Consider the following 14,371-nt stretch of genomic DNA (forward strand, 5'->3'; position numbering starts at 1 on the left):
GAATAAGACTTCATATCTAGTAGAGCTATGTGTTCTATATCTGTAAAAAAGGAGAAAAGGGATTGATGACTGAAGGCTGGAAAAGTGCCCACTTTCAAATACTGATCTTGAGCAATGCCTATTTCTTCATTCACTTAGGTTTCCTTTAACATTTCTTATAAAGTTCTGTAATTGTGTCCATAGAATTTTCTCCACATAGATGTATGCCTAAGTACTTCACCTTTTTTTTTTTTTTTCGGTTCCTTTAAGATCCTTTTAAGTTCATCTTCAAACTCACTCTTACATAGAAATGCATTGTATTTCTTCACACTAATTTTAAATTCAGCAGTTTTATTTTGCTTCTTCATCATACTTTTCTGTAGATACCTATGCATTTTCTATGTACACGTTTATTTTACTTGCAAATAATGAGAGATTTGTTCTTCCCGGTCCATCCCTATATCACTTTGTAGTGTGTGTGTGTGTGTGTGTGTGTGTGTGTGTGTGCGCGCGCGCGTGTGTGTGAAATATCGTGATTGTTAACACCTCCAGTAAAATGTGAAATATAAGTCATCACCATGATCTTAGAGGTAAAGCTTTTCTGTAGTAAGCAGACTTCTAGGATGGCCACAATGATTCCCATTTCTTTGAAGTCACACCTCCATGTAATCCACTGCTCTGGAGTGTGGGCCGGAGTAGTGACCTGCTTCCAACCAATAGAATATGCTAAATTTGATGGACTTTCATGTCCAAAATAAGGCTACAAAAGATTGTGATTTCTCCCTTCTTAATAGGCTTCCTGTGTTACATTTTTGGATTATATATTATCATATGCTTATTTTCCAACATATTTCTCTTTGGTGTGGTATCTCTTAAGGTCCTAGGTCCATTTTTTAGTTGGATTTTTTTGTTTTCTTATTGTTGAGTTTTAAGTGGATAGGTAGATAGATAGATAGACAGATAGACAGACATGTAGGTACATGGATAGACAGCAATCCTGTATCAGATGTGCCTTTGGCAAATATTTTCTTTCATTCTGTGGCTGGTCATCCCATTCTCTTGACATTATTATTTACAGAGCAGAAGTTTTGTTTTGTTTTGTTCTAATTTTAATGAAGTTCAGCACATTAATTACTTCTTCCATGGAGCAGACTTTTGGTGTTGTGTTTAAAAAGACATTGGCGTACCCAAATCACGTAGGTTTTCTCCCTATGTTGCCTTCTGGAGGTTCATACTTTTGTGTTTTACATATAGGTGTCTGACCCATTTTGAGGTAATTTCTGTGAAGGGGTCAGGTCGGGGTTTAGATTTATTTTTGTTTGCAAGTGGATGTCCAATTATTCCAGATTATTTGTTGAAGGGACTACCGTTGCTATAACTTGTTTCCTTTGCTCCTTTATCAAAGATCAGTTGACTATATTTACGCACATCTATTTCTGTGCTCTCTAGTCTGTTTCATATAGGTATTGACAGCTATATATTCCCCTGGGACCACTGCTTTTGCAGTGCTCCATACATTTTGATATGTTGTGATTTTTTCCTCCCATCTCAAGACATTTTTATTTTACTTTTTCAAATTTTATTTGAGAGAGAATCAGCCATTTTAATTTTTGTTTTCTATATGTGTAATGTGTAATTCCTTTTTCTATATGTGTAATGTGTAATTTTTGTTTTCTATATGTGTAATGTGTGTTTTGTTTATCCGTTCCTCTTTTGTTGTCTTATTTTATATTAATTGGGTGTTTTGTAGAGTGACAACTTTAATTCTTGTAATGATTTTTAAATTATTTTGGAGTTGTTTTCTTAGAAATCCGTTTAAAATTTACAACACGCATCTTAATTGATCATATTCTATTTCCGATTCAAACTTAGTTCCAGTGACATATAGAAATTCTACCTCCACATAGTGCCATTGCTTCCTCAATCTTTTTTGGGCTATTACTGTTATACATGTTAAGTCAATGTATGTTACTAACACAATAATACTTTCTTATAATTATTGCTTAGTATAATCTAATGTCTTTTTAAAAGGCCAAGCAAAGGGGCAGCTGGGTGGCTCAGTTGTATTCAGCTCAGGTCATGATCTCCCGGTTCATGTTTTCAAGCCTCATCAGGCTCTGTGCTGACAGCTCAGAGCCTGAAGCCTGCTTTGGACTCTGTGTCTCTCTCTCTTTCTTCCCCTTCCCCCCTCTCTCTCTCCCTCTCTCTCTCTCTCAAAAATAAACTTTTTTATTAAAAAGCTGAGCAAAGAAAAGACAGCAAGTATAAATTCACATAATTTGTTCTATTGTTGATTTATCCTTTTTGATTCTCTTCATTTCTTCCTGAAGATTTCCTTTCTCCAATACAGCCTTGTTCCCACCACCTCCTTGGTGCTGTTATTGTCAAACACATTATGTTTTCATATATTGTAGACCCAACAAAAGAAAACAATATACTGTTTTGTTTTGTTTTGTTTTAATCAGTCAGGGGTGTAGGGGTGCCTGGATGGCTCAGTTAAGCCTCTGAGTCTTGATTTCAGGACTTGATCTCATGGTTTGTGAATTCAAGCCCCACATCAGTCTCTGTGCTGATGTGAGGAGCCCACTTGAAATTCTGTCTTTCTTTTTCTCTCTGCTCTTCCACCCCCACCCTCAAAAATACATAAATAAACATTCAAAAATAAAATAAGAATCAGTCAGGGGTATAAAGGAGAATTAAGCAATTATATTGTCTTTTGTAATTATTTACGTAATCGCCTTCACTGGCACTTTTTGTTTTCTCAGTTAGATTTGAATTAATTACTGTTATGCAATGTATCATTTTCTTTCAGTTTGAAGCATTTCTTTCGTAGTTTTTGAAAGGAACATCTGCTACCAATGAATTCTTTTGGTTTCAGTTTATTTGGGAATGTCTCTATTTTGCATTCATTTTTTAAAAGATAGTTTTGCTGGATATAAGATTCTTGAGTGATAGGTTTTTAGGTTCTGCACTTTTATCTTCTAGTTTAATTTATTTCTGATGAGAAGTTAGCTTTTAATCTTGTTTGACTTCCCTATACATAGTGAGTCATTGTTCTTTTGTAGCTTTCATGATAGTCTCTTTATCTTTCAACATTTGACCGTAATGTGCATGTATGGATGTGAATCTCCAATATGGAAAGCTTTTAGTCTCTTCTTCTTGAACTATGTTTCTGTCTCTCCTTTACTAGTGGCACTCCTACTATGTGTATACTAATTCACTTAGTTGTGTCTCACCTTTTGATGAGCCTCTTTCATTTTTTAAAATATAAGCTTTGCTTTTGAAAGCAGTTTTAGATTCACAGTAAAATTGAACAAATATTGCAGTATGCCCCACTCCCCATACACACAACCTTCCCTGCTATCGCTATCCTGCACCAGGGTGGTACATTTGTTACAACTGATTAACTAGCATTGACCAATCATTATCACCCAAAATCCAGGACTCACATTAAATTTCATTCTTGTTTTTTTTATGTTCTACGGGCTTTGACAAATATGTAATGACATGTATTCATCATTATGGTATCATTCATCATACTTTCACTGTTCTAAAAATCCCCTGTGCTCCACGTATTCACCCTTCTTTTCCTGCAAACATAGGCAACTATTGACCTTTTTCTTGTCTCCATAGTCTTGCATATTCCAAAATGTCATACAGCTAGAATCACACAGTGTTTAGCTTTCTCGGATGGGCTTTTTCAACTCAGTAATATCTATTTGATATTTTTATGTTTTCTCTATGTCTTTATAGTTCTTTGCTTTTAAAAATTGAATAATATTCCATTGTATGGATATGCCACAATTTGCCAGGATACCTTTGTTGCTTCCAAGTTTGGGTAATTATGAATAAAGCTATTATAAACATCCACACACAGGTTTCTGTGTGAACATAAGTTTTCAGATTATTGAGTACCAAAGAGTGTGATTGCCGGATTGCACGGTAAGAGTAAATGTAGTTTTGTAAGAACTGCAAAATGGTCTTCCAAAATGTTCGTACCATTTTGCAGTTCCATCTGTAATGAATAAAAGCTCCTGTTTCATCTCATCCTTGCCAACATTTGGTGTTGTCAGTGTTTGAATTTTAGTTATTCTGGGGGTGTAGTGGTATCTCACTGTTTTAATTTGCAATTACCTTACTGACATAGGATGGTGAGCATCTTTCCATGTTATTTGCCATCTATATATCTTCTTTAGGGAGGTTTATCTGTTCAGAATTTTTGCCCATTTTTTAACTTAGGGTTCATTTTCTTACCACTGTTTTAAGAGTTATTTGTATATTCTAGATAACAGTCCTTATCAGATATTTCTTTTGCAGATATTTCCACCCAATCTATAGCTTATCTTCTCATTCTATTGATGTGTCTTTCACAGAGCAGAAGTTTCTAATTTTAATGAAGTCCAGCTTATCCATTATTTCTTTCACAGATCATGCCTTTGATCTTGCTTCTAAAAAGTTATAGTCAAACCCAAGGTCATCTAGATTTTTTCCTAAGCTATCTTTTAGTCTTTTCATAGTTTTGATTTTCACAATTAGCGCTATGGTCATTGGGTTGATTTTTGTAAAGGATGTGTCTAGATTCATTATTTTCCATGTGGATATCCAATTATTTCATCACCATTAGTTACACTATGGTCAAAAATCATCTGACGACATTTGTGTGAGTCTATTTTTAAGTTGTCTGTTTTGTTCTATTGATCTACTTGTGTATTGTTTTGCTAGTAGAACACTGTCTTAATTACTGTAGTTTTATGTCAAATATGGTCTGTCTTCCCAATGTGCTATTTTTCTTCAGTTTCGTTCTTTTTTTTCCAGTGTGTTGATTATTCTAGGTCTTTCCATAAAAATTCTAGAATTAGTTTGTCAATAAAAATAATTTTGTGGGATTTTTATTGGGATTTTATTAAATCTGTGGATCAAGTTGGGAAGAACTGACATCTTAACAATCTTGAGTATCCCTATCCACAAAGATGTAATATCTCTCCAATTATTTAATTCTTTGATTTCTTTAATCAGACTGCTTCCCGTTTTTGAATTCCTTTTCCTCTCTGTTTTACACATTCCCTAATCTCTATTGATCTACCTCCACATTCATTGATTCTTTTTTTTCTGCCATCTCAAATCTACTCTTGGACCTTTCTAGTGGATTGTCTCATTTCAGTCATTGCCCTTTTTCAACTCCATAATTTCTATCTGATTCTTTTTAATAATTTATATCTCCTTATTTATATGTTCTGTTTGATGATTTATTGTCATTATACTTTCCTTTGGTTCTGTAAGCATTTCTTTTAGTTTTTTTAACATATTTATAGTAGGAACTTCAAAGTCTGCCTGCTAATTCTATCATCTTAGTCTCTTTAAAGGCTGTTTCTCTTGCTTGCTTTTCCTCCTACATATGTATCACGCTTTCTTCTTTCTTTGCATGTCTCATATTTTGTTTTGTTTTGGTTTTGGTGTGGTTTTTTTTTGGAAACTGGATATTTGAAATAATGTATTATGCCAGATATGCATATTGATTTTTACCTCCCTTCGTTGACCATATTATTGCTAATTTTTTTTTGTTTGTTTTTGGCCATTCTTTAAATTTGTTTAGTGACTTGGCTCTGCTATTTCTATTGATTCTATTTCCCCATGGTATGTAGCCTCTACTATCCTTGGTCAAATTTGTCCCCTTTGTTCTATCTTTTGGCCTGGCTCTCGAGGGTTTGCCTCTGGTTCACTTATTGTTAAAGGTTGTATGTAAGCTCACTTAGACTGTTGATTTCTACCACTTATTAGTGAATGTGTGTTTGGCTTATTGGCTGCTCTCATAGTTCAGGAAATTTATATTATTTTGCCACATGTTCAACCAGGGATTCATGGTTGTAGGTTTCCTCTATGATCTCTTCTGAAAAGGCATTTTACACATTCACGCAATCTTCCAGACTGCCAGGGATGAATGCCATTGTGTCTTTATGTCTGGCATCCCAAGAGTCTCCCTTGGGTCAGAATTGTTTATTGTATAGTCAATGTTTGGTCAGCGTTTGTGTTTAATTCCTTACTCTCTATTGATAGACCTATGTGAGGCTTGAGGGATGTTTACGTCTGCCCTATATCCTGTTATGATTTTTCCTGAGTGGGTGCAGCGTTTCTGAATCCTGGAGTTAACTAAAGTCCTAATAGGGCTCTGCTTGACTGCCATTTTCTGTGAGTCTATTAAACTTCTGGTTGCTCTGCCATTTTGTTGGTATCATGGAGCTACCAGCCTCCTCTTAAATGCTCTCCACCAAGATCCTCATTGTTGTTACAATCTCTTAGTCATAGAGTTCTCCATACTGTAATTAAGTCAGTCCCCTCAGGCAAAACTGCAGAGTTCTTCATTCTTATGGTCTTCTTTCTATTACACACAGAATCCCAGTGATATTGCACCAGAGGTGGCATATGGACTTGCTTTCCCCAGAATGACACCCCTATTCTGTGAATGGGCATTGACAGAGGGTTGTGACAGCCCCTGGTCTTTTTAGCTTGCCCCTCCCGGCATGAAACATCCACCCTATATGCTAACTGGGGTGGACATGATTTAGACTTCAGTATTCTTGGCCTGTAATTCCTACCTTAAAATTCATTTCTATCACTAGGGGGTTGATGAGGGAAAGGAGACTGGTCCTCTCTTGCTATGACTACTCAGCATAGAGCTTCTTCAACATGAGGCTGGGAGAGAAGGAGATGGGAAACACTGGGAGCTGCCCCTTCTGATGTGAAACCATAGGCCAAGACTGGGAGATGGTGGTAGAGAGAGCCCTCATCTTCTTGGCCACAATGCCTGAAGTACGACACCCAAGGTAGATCTTCCATATTATAGACGGGAGATGGAGGTAAAAAAGTTGGTCAGGACTCAAATGACTAACACTATTCTTAATGAAATTTAGTAGATTTTCTTGAATGAATATTTTTCTTTTTGTTACATGCTGCTATTAGGACAATTCCAGAGATTGTTTAAAAAATTGTTTTGTTTGCTTGTTTAGTAATTTTCACTGGTTAGTTTAGTTAATTAATTAATTAATTTTGGGCTGGGGAGAGAGTCTGCCAAGTACCTTATTCTGCCACTCTGGGAGCCCTGCCTTATTGCTAATAGTTTCACACTTGAACTTTATCAAACCCTTTATCTGCATCTATTAGAATGATAATAAGTTGGTTTACTTTCTTCAACTTATTATTGGAGTAAGCAAACTACAGTCCACAGGCCAAATCTGCCCCACTGCTTGTTGTTGTTGTTGTTGTTGTTTTTTAACGTTTATTTATTTTTGAGACAGAGAGAGACACAGCATGAACGGGGGAGGGGCAGAGAGAGAGGGAGACACAGAATCGGAAGCAGGCTCCAGTCTCTGAGCTGTCAGCCCAGAGCCTGATGCGGGCTCGGAGTCACTGACCATGAGATCGTGACCTGAGCTGAAGTCAGATGCTCAACCGACTGAGCCACCCAGGAGCCCCCCACTGCTTGTTTTTGTAAATAACATTACATTGGAAGACAGACACACCCAATCATTTACTTCCTGTCTGTGGCTGCTTTCATGCAATGGCAACTATAGTGGTAATAGTTGAAACAAAGTCCATATGGCTCATAAAATCTGAAGTATTTACCATATGGACCTTATAGGAATCAGTTTGCTCATCATTCATCTATTTAAATAGTGAATTACTTTTTCTAAAGATACAGCAATCCTGTTTTTCTGGAATAAACCCAACATAGATATGTGTATCTAGATATATAATCCACTAGATATATAATCCAAATATAGCTATATAATCCAAATATAGCTATAAACTATATATATATATATAATTCACATTATCACAGAACTTGGTTTGATAAATTTATTTCATTAGAATTTTTGTATCTCTATTTATAGGTAAGAATGACCTTTAATTTTCCTTTTATTAACTGCCTTCATTGTGTTTTGAAATCACAATAATGCTCACCTCCTTTTAGAAAGCATTCTTTTTCTAGTCTTTGAGCTAGTATACGTTTTATCTAAAGTTGAGGTTTTTCTCATTAATTTTTTAAGCTTTTATTTAAATACCAGTTATTGACATAAGTGTAGTATTAGTTTCAGGTGTATCATATAGAAGTTTTTCCTATTTAAACTTTGGTTAGAATTCACAGATAAAACTATTTGAGTCAGGAAGTTGTTTTGCAATCAAAATTTTAGTAGTAATTAAATCTCTGTTATATTCACACAACTATTTAGATTTCTATTTTTTTCTTAAATCACTTTTGATCAATTATCTTTCTCCAGAAATGTTTAGTTTTTTTCTTTAGTTTTAAATATATTGACATATTTTTTAAAAATATCTATAATGGGGTAAAAAACTTATATAAGATTCCCTTTTATTTTAATCTCTGATATTGTTTGTGCTTGTTCTGTTTTTTCCCTGAACAATTTTGCCAGAATCTTGTCGATTGTATTAGTTTTTTGTTTTTTCAAATAAACAACTTTTGGCCTTGATCTTTCTGGTTTTTATTATATTATTTATGTCTTATTAACTACTGTAGTTATCTTTGTTATTTTCTTCCTGTGTGGTTTCTTGGAGAGTTATTTGCTTTTAGTTTCCTAACTTCTTGATATGAATCAATCAATCACTAGATGGTGATCAATGTTAGGCAGTGACCCAGTATTGGAGCACGAGTGGGGGAGGGGCAGACAGCGGCGGGGGGACACAGATTCCAAAGCAGGCTCCAGGCTCTGAGCTGTCAGCACAGAGCCCAACAAGGAGCTCGAACTCAGGGACAGTGAGATCATGACCTGAGCCAAAGTCTGATGCTTAACTGACTGAGCCACCCAGGCGCCCCTACTTTTATTACTGTTAAATTATAATTTTGTAATGTATATGCAGAAATAATAAATGTGCCGCTGAGCAGTGCATTTTCACAGTATGACCTCAGATAAGCCTGCAGGACACATCTAAGGAAATATATTACCAAGACTCTCAATGTCTTTATTCCCCTCCCACACCCCTAACTTAAACCAAACAAACAAAAAAACCCTGCTCTTTTGACTTCTAACAATATTAGCTTTTTATTTTTAACTTTTTAGTTTCCAAACCTCTATTTAAATTCTCCATATTTTGGGGGCACCTGGGTGGCTCAGTCGGTTAAGTGTCTGACTTCGGCTCAGGTCATGATCTCGAGGTTCATGAGTTTGAGCCCCTCATCAGGCCCTGTGCTGACAGCTTAGAGCCTGGAGCCTGCTTCCGATTCCGTGTCTCCCTTTCTCTCTGCCCCTCCTTTGCTCATGCTCTGTCTATCTCTCTCTCAAAAATAAAAACGAAACATTGAATTCTCCATATTTTTTAGACCTATTCAACTATTTCTCTATTTTCTTGTATAGATTATTTATAGTTACTTAAAATTCTTTTCTGCTAACTTCAAAATCTGGCTAACTTGTGAGCTAGCTTCTATTTTATCTTCTTTTTTTTTTTTTTTTTGTTCTCTCACATGAATCATTTATTTGATCCTATCTACTCACATACCTAGCAATTTCATTTTAAATGCTGGATACCGTGTTTAAAAAAGTATAAAGGCTCCAGAAGATATTATTTTCATGAAGAGATAGTTTACCCTCCATAGAGAGGGGTAAGATAAGTGCTTTAATTCAATCAGCTGGACGAGGCTGGCTCACAGTTTTGGTAATCTGCAGCCTACCTCTTGTTTGGCTCTGTGTGTAAGCTTTCCAGAGCTTTCTGATTGCACACTTGGTGAGTCTTTTGTCTTCCTCCCTTTAGATAAAAGAATATTCCTGGCTTTGATAACAATAAGTCTGTTACAAAGAAAGACTCCTTACCTATGTCTTTGTCCTAGATGCTATGGGATTACGTCCTAGTCCAAGTCTTAGTATCTGAAATATTCCCTCACCACAGGTCATATGAATTTATTCTTTTTCTTATTACTTTAAAAAAATGTTGATTTATTTATTTTGAAGAGAAAGAGTGTGCAAGGGAGGGGCAGAAAGAGAGAAGGAGAGAGGGAGAGAGAGAATTCCCAACCAGGCTCTGCACTTTCAGCACAGTGCTACGCAGGGCTCTATCCCATGAACCATAAGATCATGACCTGAGCAGAAACCAAGAGTCGGCCGCTTCACAGACTGAGCCACCCAGGTGCCCCTGCTTTTATTCCTTTTGCTGAAAGCCAAAGTGATGTTTCAAATACTATTTAAACTAGTGCAATTATTACTTTACAGGCAAAATGATGGTTGTCAGGAATGCTTTTAGGTATCAACGAACCAGAGTTCCGGCTTTTTATGGCTTTATTCGACTAAGCATTGCTATCTTGCCATTGCAGTGCTGTTGCTGATGTTCTGGTATCCAATAGGCAGCCAAGAAGTTATTCTAAGGATGATCCGCTAAGGATGAGATCACATGTTTATTTACAGTGTCTGACTCCAGCAATACCAATATTTTGTCCTCTGAGTTAGCTTGAAGGTTTCAGAAAAAAATGGAAGATTGACCCTCAAAATGGCCCTCAACCACAGTGGTCACTTCAAACACATCAAGCCTATGAAACCTCCACTAACTGTTCCTACAACTGCAAGGCAAAGAGGCAATGACTCAATCAGCTATTGGCTAAACTTCAGGCAGCACATCAACCCTAGGATTGAGTGTTGCCATAGTTACCTTGACTGGTCTAATCGTCCCACACGGGAGGTGAGATTAAAATAACCAAAGAATAGGAGCATCTAGGGGGGCAATCACATCCGGTTTTCACTTTGCTGGGATATTCCCTAATATCTTTTCGAACTGCAAACCAGATCCATTTTCCTTGTTAGAAAAGCTGAGTGGGTATGCCTTTTTAGAAGTTTATAATGGAAGGATGGCAAATTGCACATTTGTGTACTTGTTTGTGACTAAGTGGAGTGGGTGTTAACGCTTTGGAACAGGTCCGACGAATTATATATTCTGAGCCAAGGCCAGGGAAAACGCTTGCTTCATCTTCAACCATCCGGGTCCATGGGGAAATGATTGTGATCATTATTTATTAAGGAAAATGGGCTTGTGAAAAAACACCACACAGTGACTGAGAAGCCCAACACTCTCAATAACGTTTTCAAGTTCTCTTCACAGCCCCCTCACCAAATGCACGTGTGCAAGTGTGGGTGTGCACACACACACAAATACACATATGTGCACGCTCACCCAGGCATTCTTCCCTAATCTCTGATACTTTCCATCTGTCAGGGAGAATGAATCTTTCCAATCATTTTTAAAACGATTCTGTTTTTGTGAAGCATCGAGCTTGTACCCTGTGAAAGTTTGGCAGGAAGCATACGTTTCTTACTCGAGTTCCTGAACACGACAGCTGCGCTTCTCTCACACAACTTGGGGAAATGTTCCCGGTCTTAATCAACAGCACAAGGCAGCCGAGGGCCTAAATACAGCTTGTGTCACAGAGCATTCATAAAAGTGTCAATTTCTCCCTTCTTCTAGATCCTCTGCCCTGTATTTTTTTTTTTTCTTTTTTAATCAACCTCGATTTTTTCAGTCCGTGCCACTTTTTAAATTTGGGTCCGTGTCTATTCTTCCAAAAGGTACTTCCGGGCGAGCCTGGGTGGCTCAGTTGGTTGAGTGTCCGACTCTTGATCTCAGCTCAGGTCTTGATCTCAGGGTCATGAGTTCAGGTCCCATGTTGGGTTCCATGCCCGGCATAGAATCTACTTCAAAATAAAACGACCACGACAAAAAAGTACTTCAGGGTCTTATCTTCTTGACTACGTAGCAACTCATAGTAAGCAAAGGAAAATTAGTGTCCACTCTTTGTCTCGTGTAATCTATATTGAAACTAAGAGCCAAAAAAAAATCTTGCTTTCATTCTGGAGTCCCTCACAAATTCTGAGCAGGGCTGGCAATTGAATATCAGTGGCTCTTTTACTAAATGCCAGGTACTACTCTAGTCTCGTGACACCCTTTACCATCACGTCAGTCCTTGTGTATACCAGCTTCACCATTAAATGAAATTATTAAATTAAGTTATTAAATGAGTATCATTATCTCTACAGATGAGAAAACTGAGGCTGTAGTGAGGTTAGGTGTCTTGGCCTGTTCACACATCTTATTGATGTCGGCCTGACAATAATAAGTTATTTTCAGCTCTGGCATGAGGACCTGTATCTGTCTGGAGAGAATTTCTTAACCTACTAGTGCAACCCTTGGAATTGGAGCTCGGCCCTCCAGGAGGACGAATTAGTCGTGACGATACTTGACCTTTTTTCAAACCACAAAACATACTCTTCTGCCCTTAGGAGCTTAGGCAAAACAGGACTTGGAAGCAGATACCTGGATCTGAATCCTGCTACAACTGATGGATATTTCTGTAGTCTTTGAAAGACATTTGTACGCCTTGAATCTTTGGGTTTTGTTGTTGTTGTTGTTATTGTTTAAACTTTTTTTTTAGTGTTTATTCATTTTTGAGAGACAGAGAGAGAGAGAGACAGAGTATGAGCAGAGGAGGGGCAGAGAGAGAGGGAGACACAGAATCCGAAGCAGGCTCCAGGCTCTGAGCCATCAGCACAGAGCCCAATGCGGGGCTTGAACCCACCAACCATGAGACCGTGACCTGAGCTGAAGTTGGACGCTTAACTGACTGAGCCACTCAGGCACCCCTTTTTGTTTTTATTTTTATATATAAAAGGATGATTAAAATATATGCTTTACATGGTTCTTCTAAAGCTTAAATGAGATAATGCATGTGGAAATGCTATTTTCATATTCTATAATACAACACACATATATGCATATTCAACATACATAAATATATATGCATATATCAACATACATATATACATTATATGTGTGTGTGTGTGTATATATATATATATACAGACACATATATATATTTGAGGAGAGACTGGTTCTATATAAAGCTCCATACTGTTTCCACAGCAGATGTGTCCAAGAGAGTTGAAAAATTCCACTGTACTTGCCAATAATTTCAGCTGGTGACAAGTAGTCTTCCAGGTGAGGAAACGTAGGTAGGTTAGAAAAATCACAGTGCATTACAGTGTTTAACATACATTGTGATGATGGCCATTATCCTTATAATCACCATCATCATCATTATTCGCTTTGCCATCAAATAATGACCTCTCAAGATCAGAGGTTCCCTGAAAAACTTCTGTATATGAAGAAGTAGAAAAGAAAGCCCCTGTAAACAGCAAAGATTGATTTGGGAATATTTTGTGAGTTTTGGCCCTTTCCTCTATTAAGCCCTTTCCTCTATTTCAAGGCTATTTCATTGTGAGCTATTCATCCTATAAAGCTTGTATTGCTTTTACTGTAAACATGTGGTTTGGGCTATTAAGGGTCTTTTTGTTCATCTCTGCTCTGTTCTGTTTTTTAGTTTTGTCTATAGATGATACCTGAGATCATCATTTGGGATCCATTACAGGTTTCTTAATTATAAGGAAAGGGGCCTGGGGTCAAAGGTGTTCTTGTTACTATCTCTTTGCAAATATTATCCAAGACTCTTATATATTTTTTTTATCAAATAAACAAAACGAATCCCATGATAACTTACCCTTTTTTAATTTATTTTTATTTTTGTATTTTTTAAATTAAAAAAAATTTTTTTTTGAAACTTATTAAATTGGTGTCCATACAATACCCAGTGCTCATCCCAACAGGTGCCCTCCTCAATATGCATCACCCACCCTCCCCTCCCTCCCACCCCCCATCAACCCTCAGTTTGTTCTCAGTTTTTAAGGGTCTCTTATGTTTTGGCTCCCTCCCTCTCTAACCTCATTTTTTTCCTTCCCCCATTTTTTTAATTGGAATATTTTCCCACTATATTCTCCTGTTGAATCCTTGTAATCTGTGTAAATTAAATATGCATATAATCTACAGATTTTGGTTATCAAGTGTAGGCCCCAATTCATAGCATTAGTGAAACGATATCCTGAAAACCACCAGTATATCAATATCTGTGCTACAATGTCACAAGATGCTAAAAGCCAACAAAGTGATGATAGATAGAGGAACTTAAGGGTAAACATCTCTGAGTTCAAAATGAGGTTTCTCATCTTTCTTGATGATGTTATCCTTAAGTCATTATATCATGTGCCCAGTATGATGTTGAAGGGAGGTAAAAACTAACAGGGAATTGTGAAATATTCAAAGTAGTTACTTTGCTATTAAATGTCATGTTCAGAACACTCGTTTTGGAGTTCAGTTGAAGAGGTCCATTAACCTAACTTCTATGATGTCCAGAGAGACAGTATGAGAAGAAAGAAGGAAAGGGAAGGGAGGAAGAAAGGGAGGAGCTTATTTAAGCCAGTTGATTTCTTCCTCATTTAAATTAATTCAAGTCCCAAAAGAGGTAAAAAGAGCTTCCAACTGAGGGCATAAATATTTATAATTGTTAGAT

Source organism: Prionailurus viverrinus, chromosome D1, assembly GCF_022837055.1.
Source record: "Prionailurus viverrinus isolate Anna chromosome D1, UM_Priviv_1.0, whole genome shotgun sequence".
In the NCBI taxonomy this organism is placed as follows: Eukaryota; Metazoa; Chordata; class Mammalia; order Carnivora; family Felidae; genus Prionailurus; species Prionailurus viverrinus.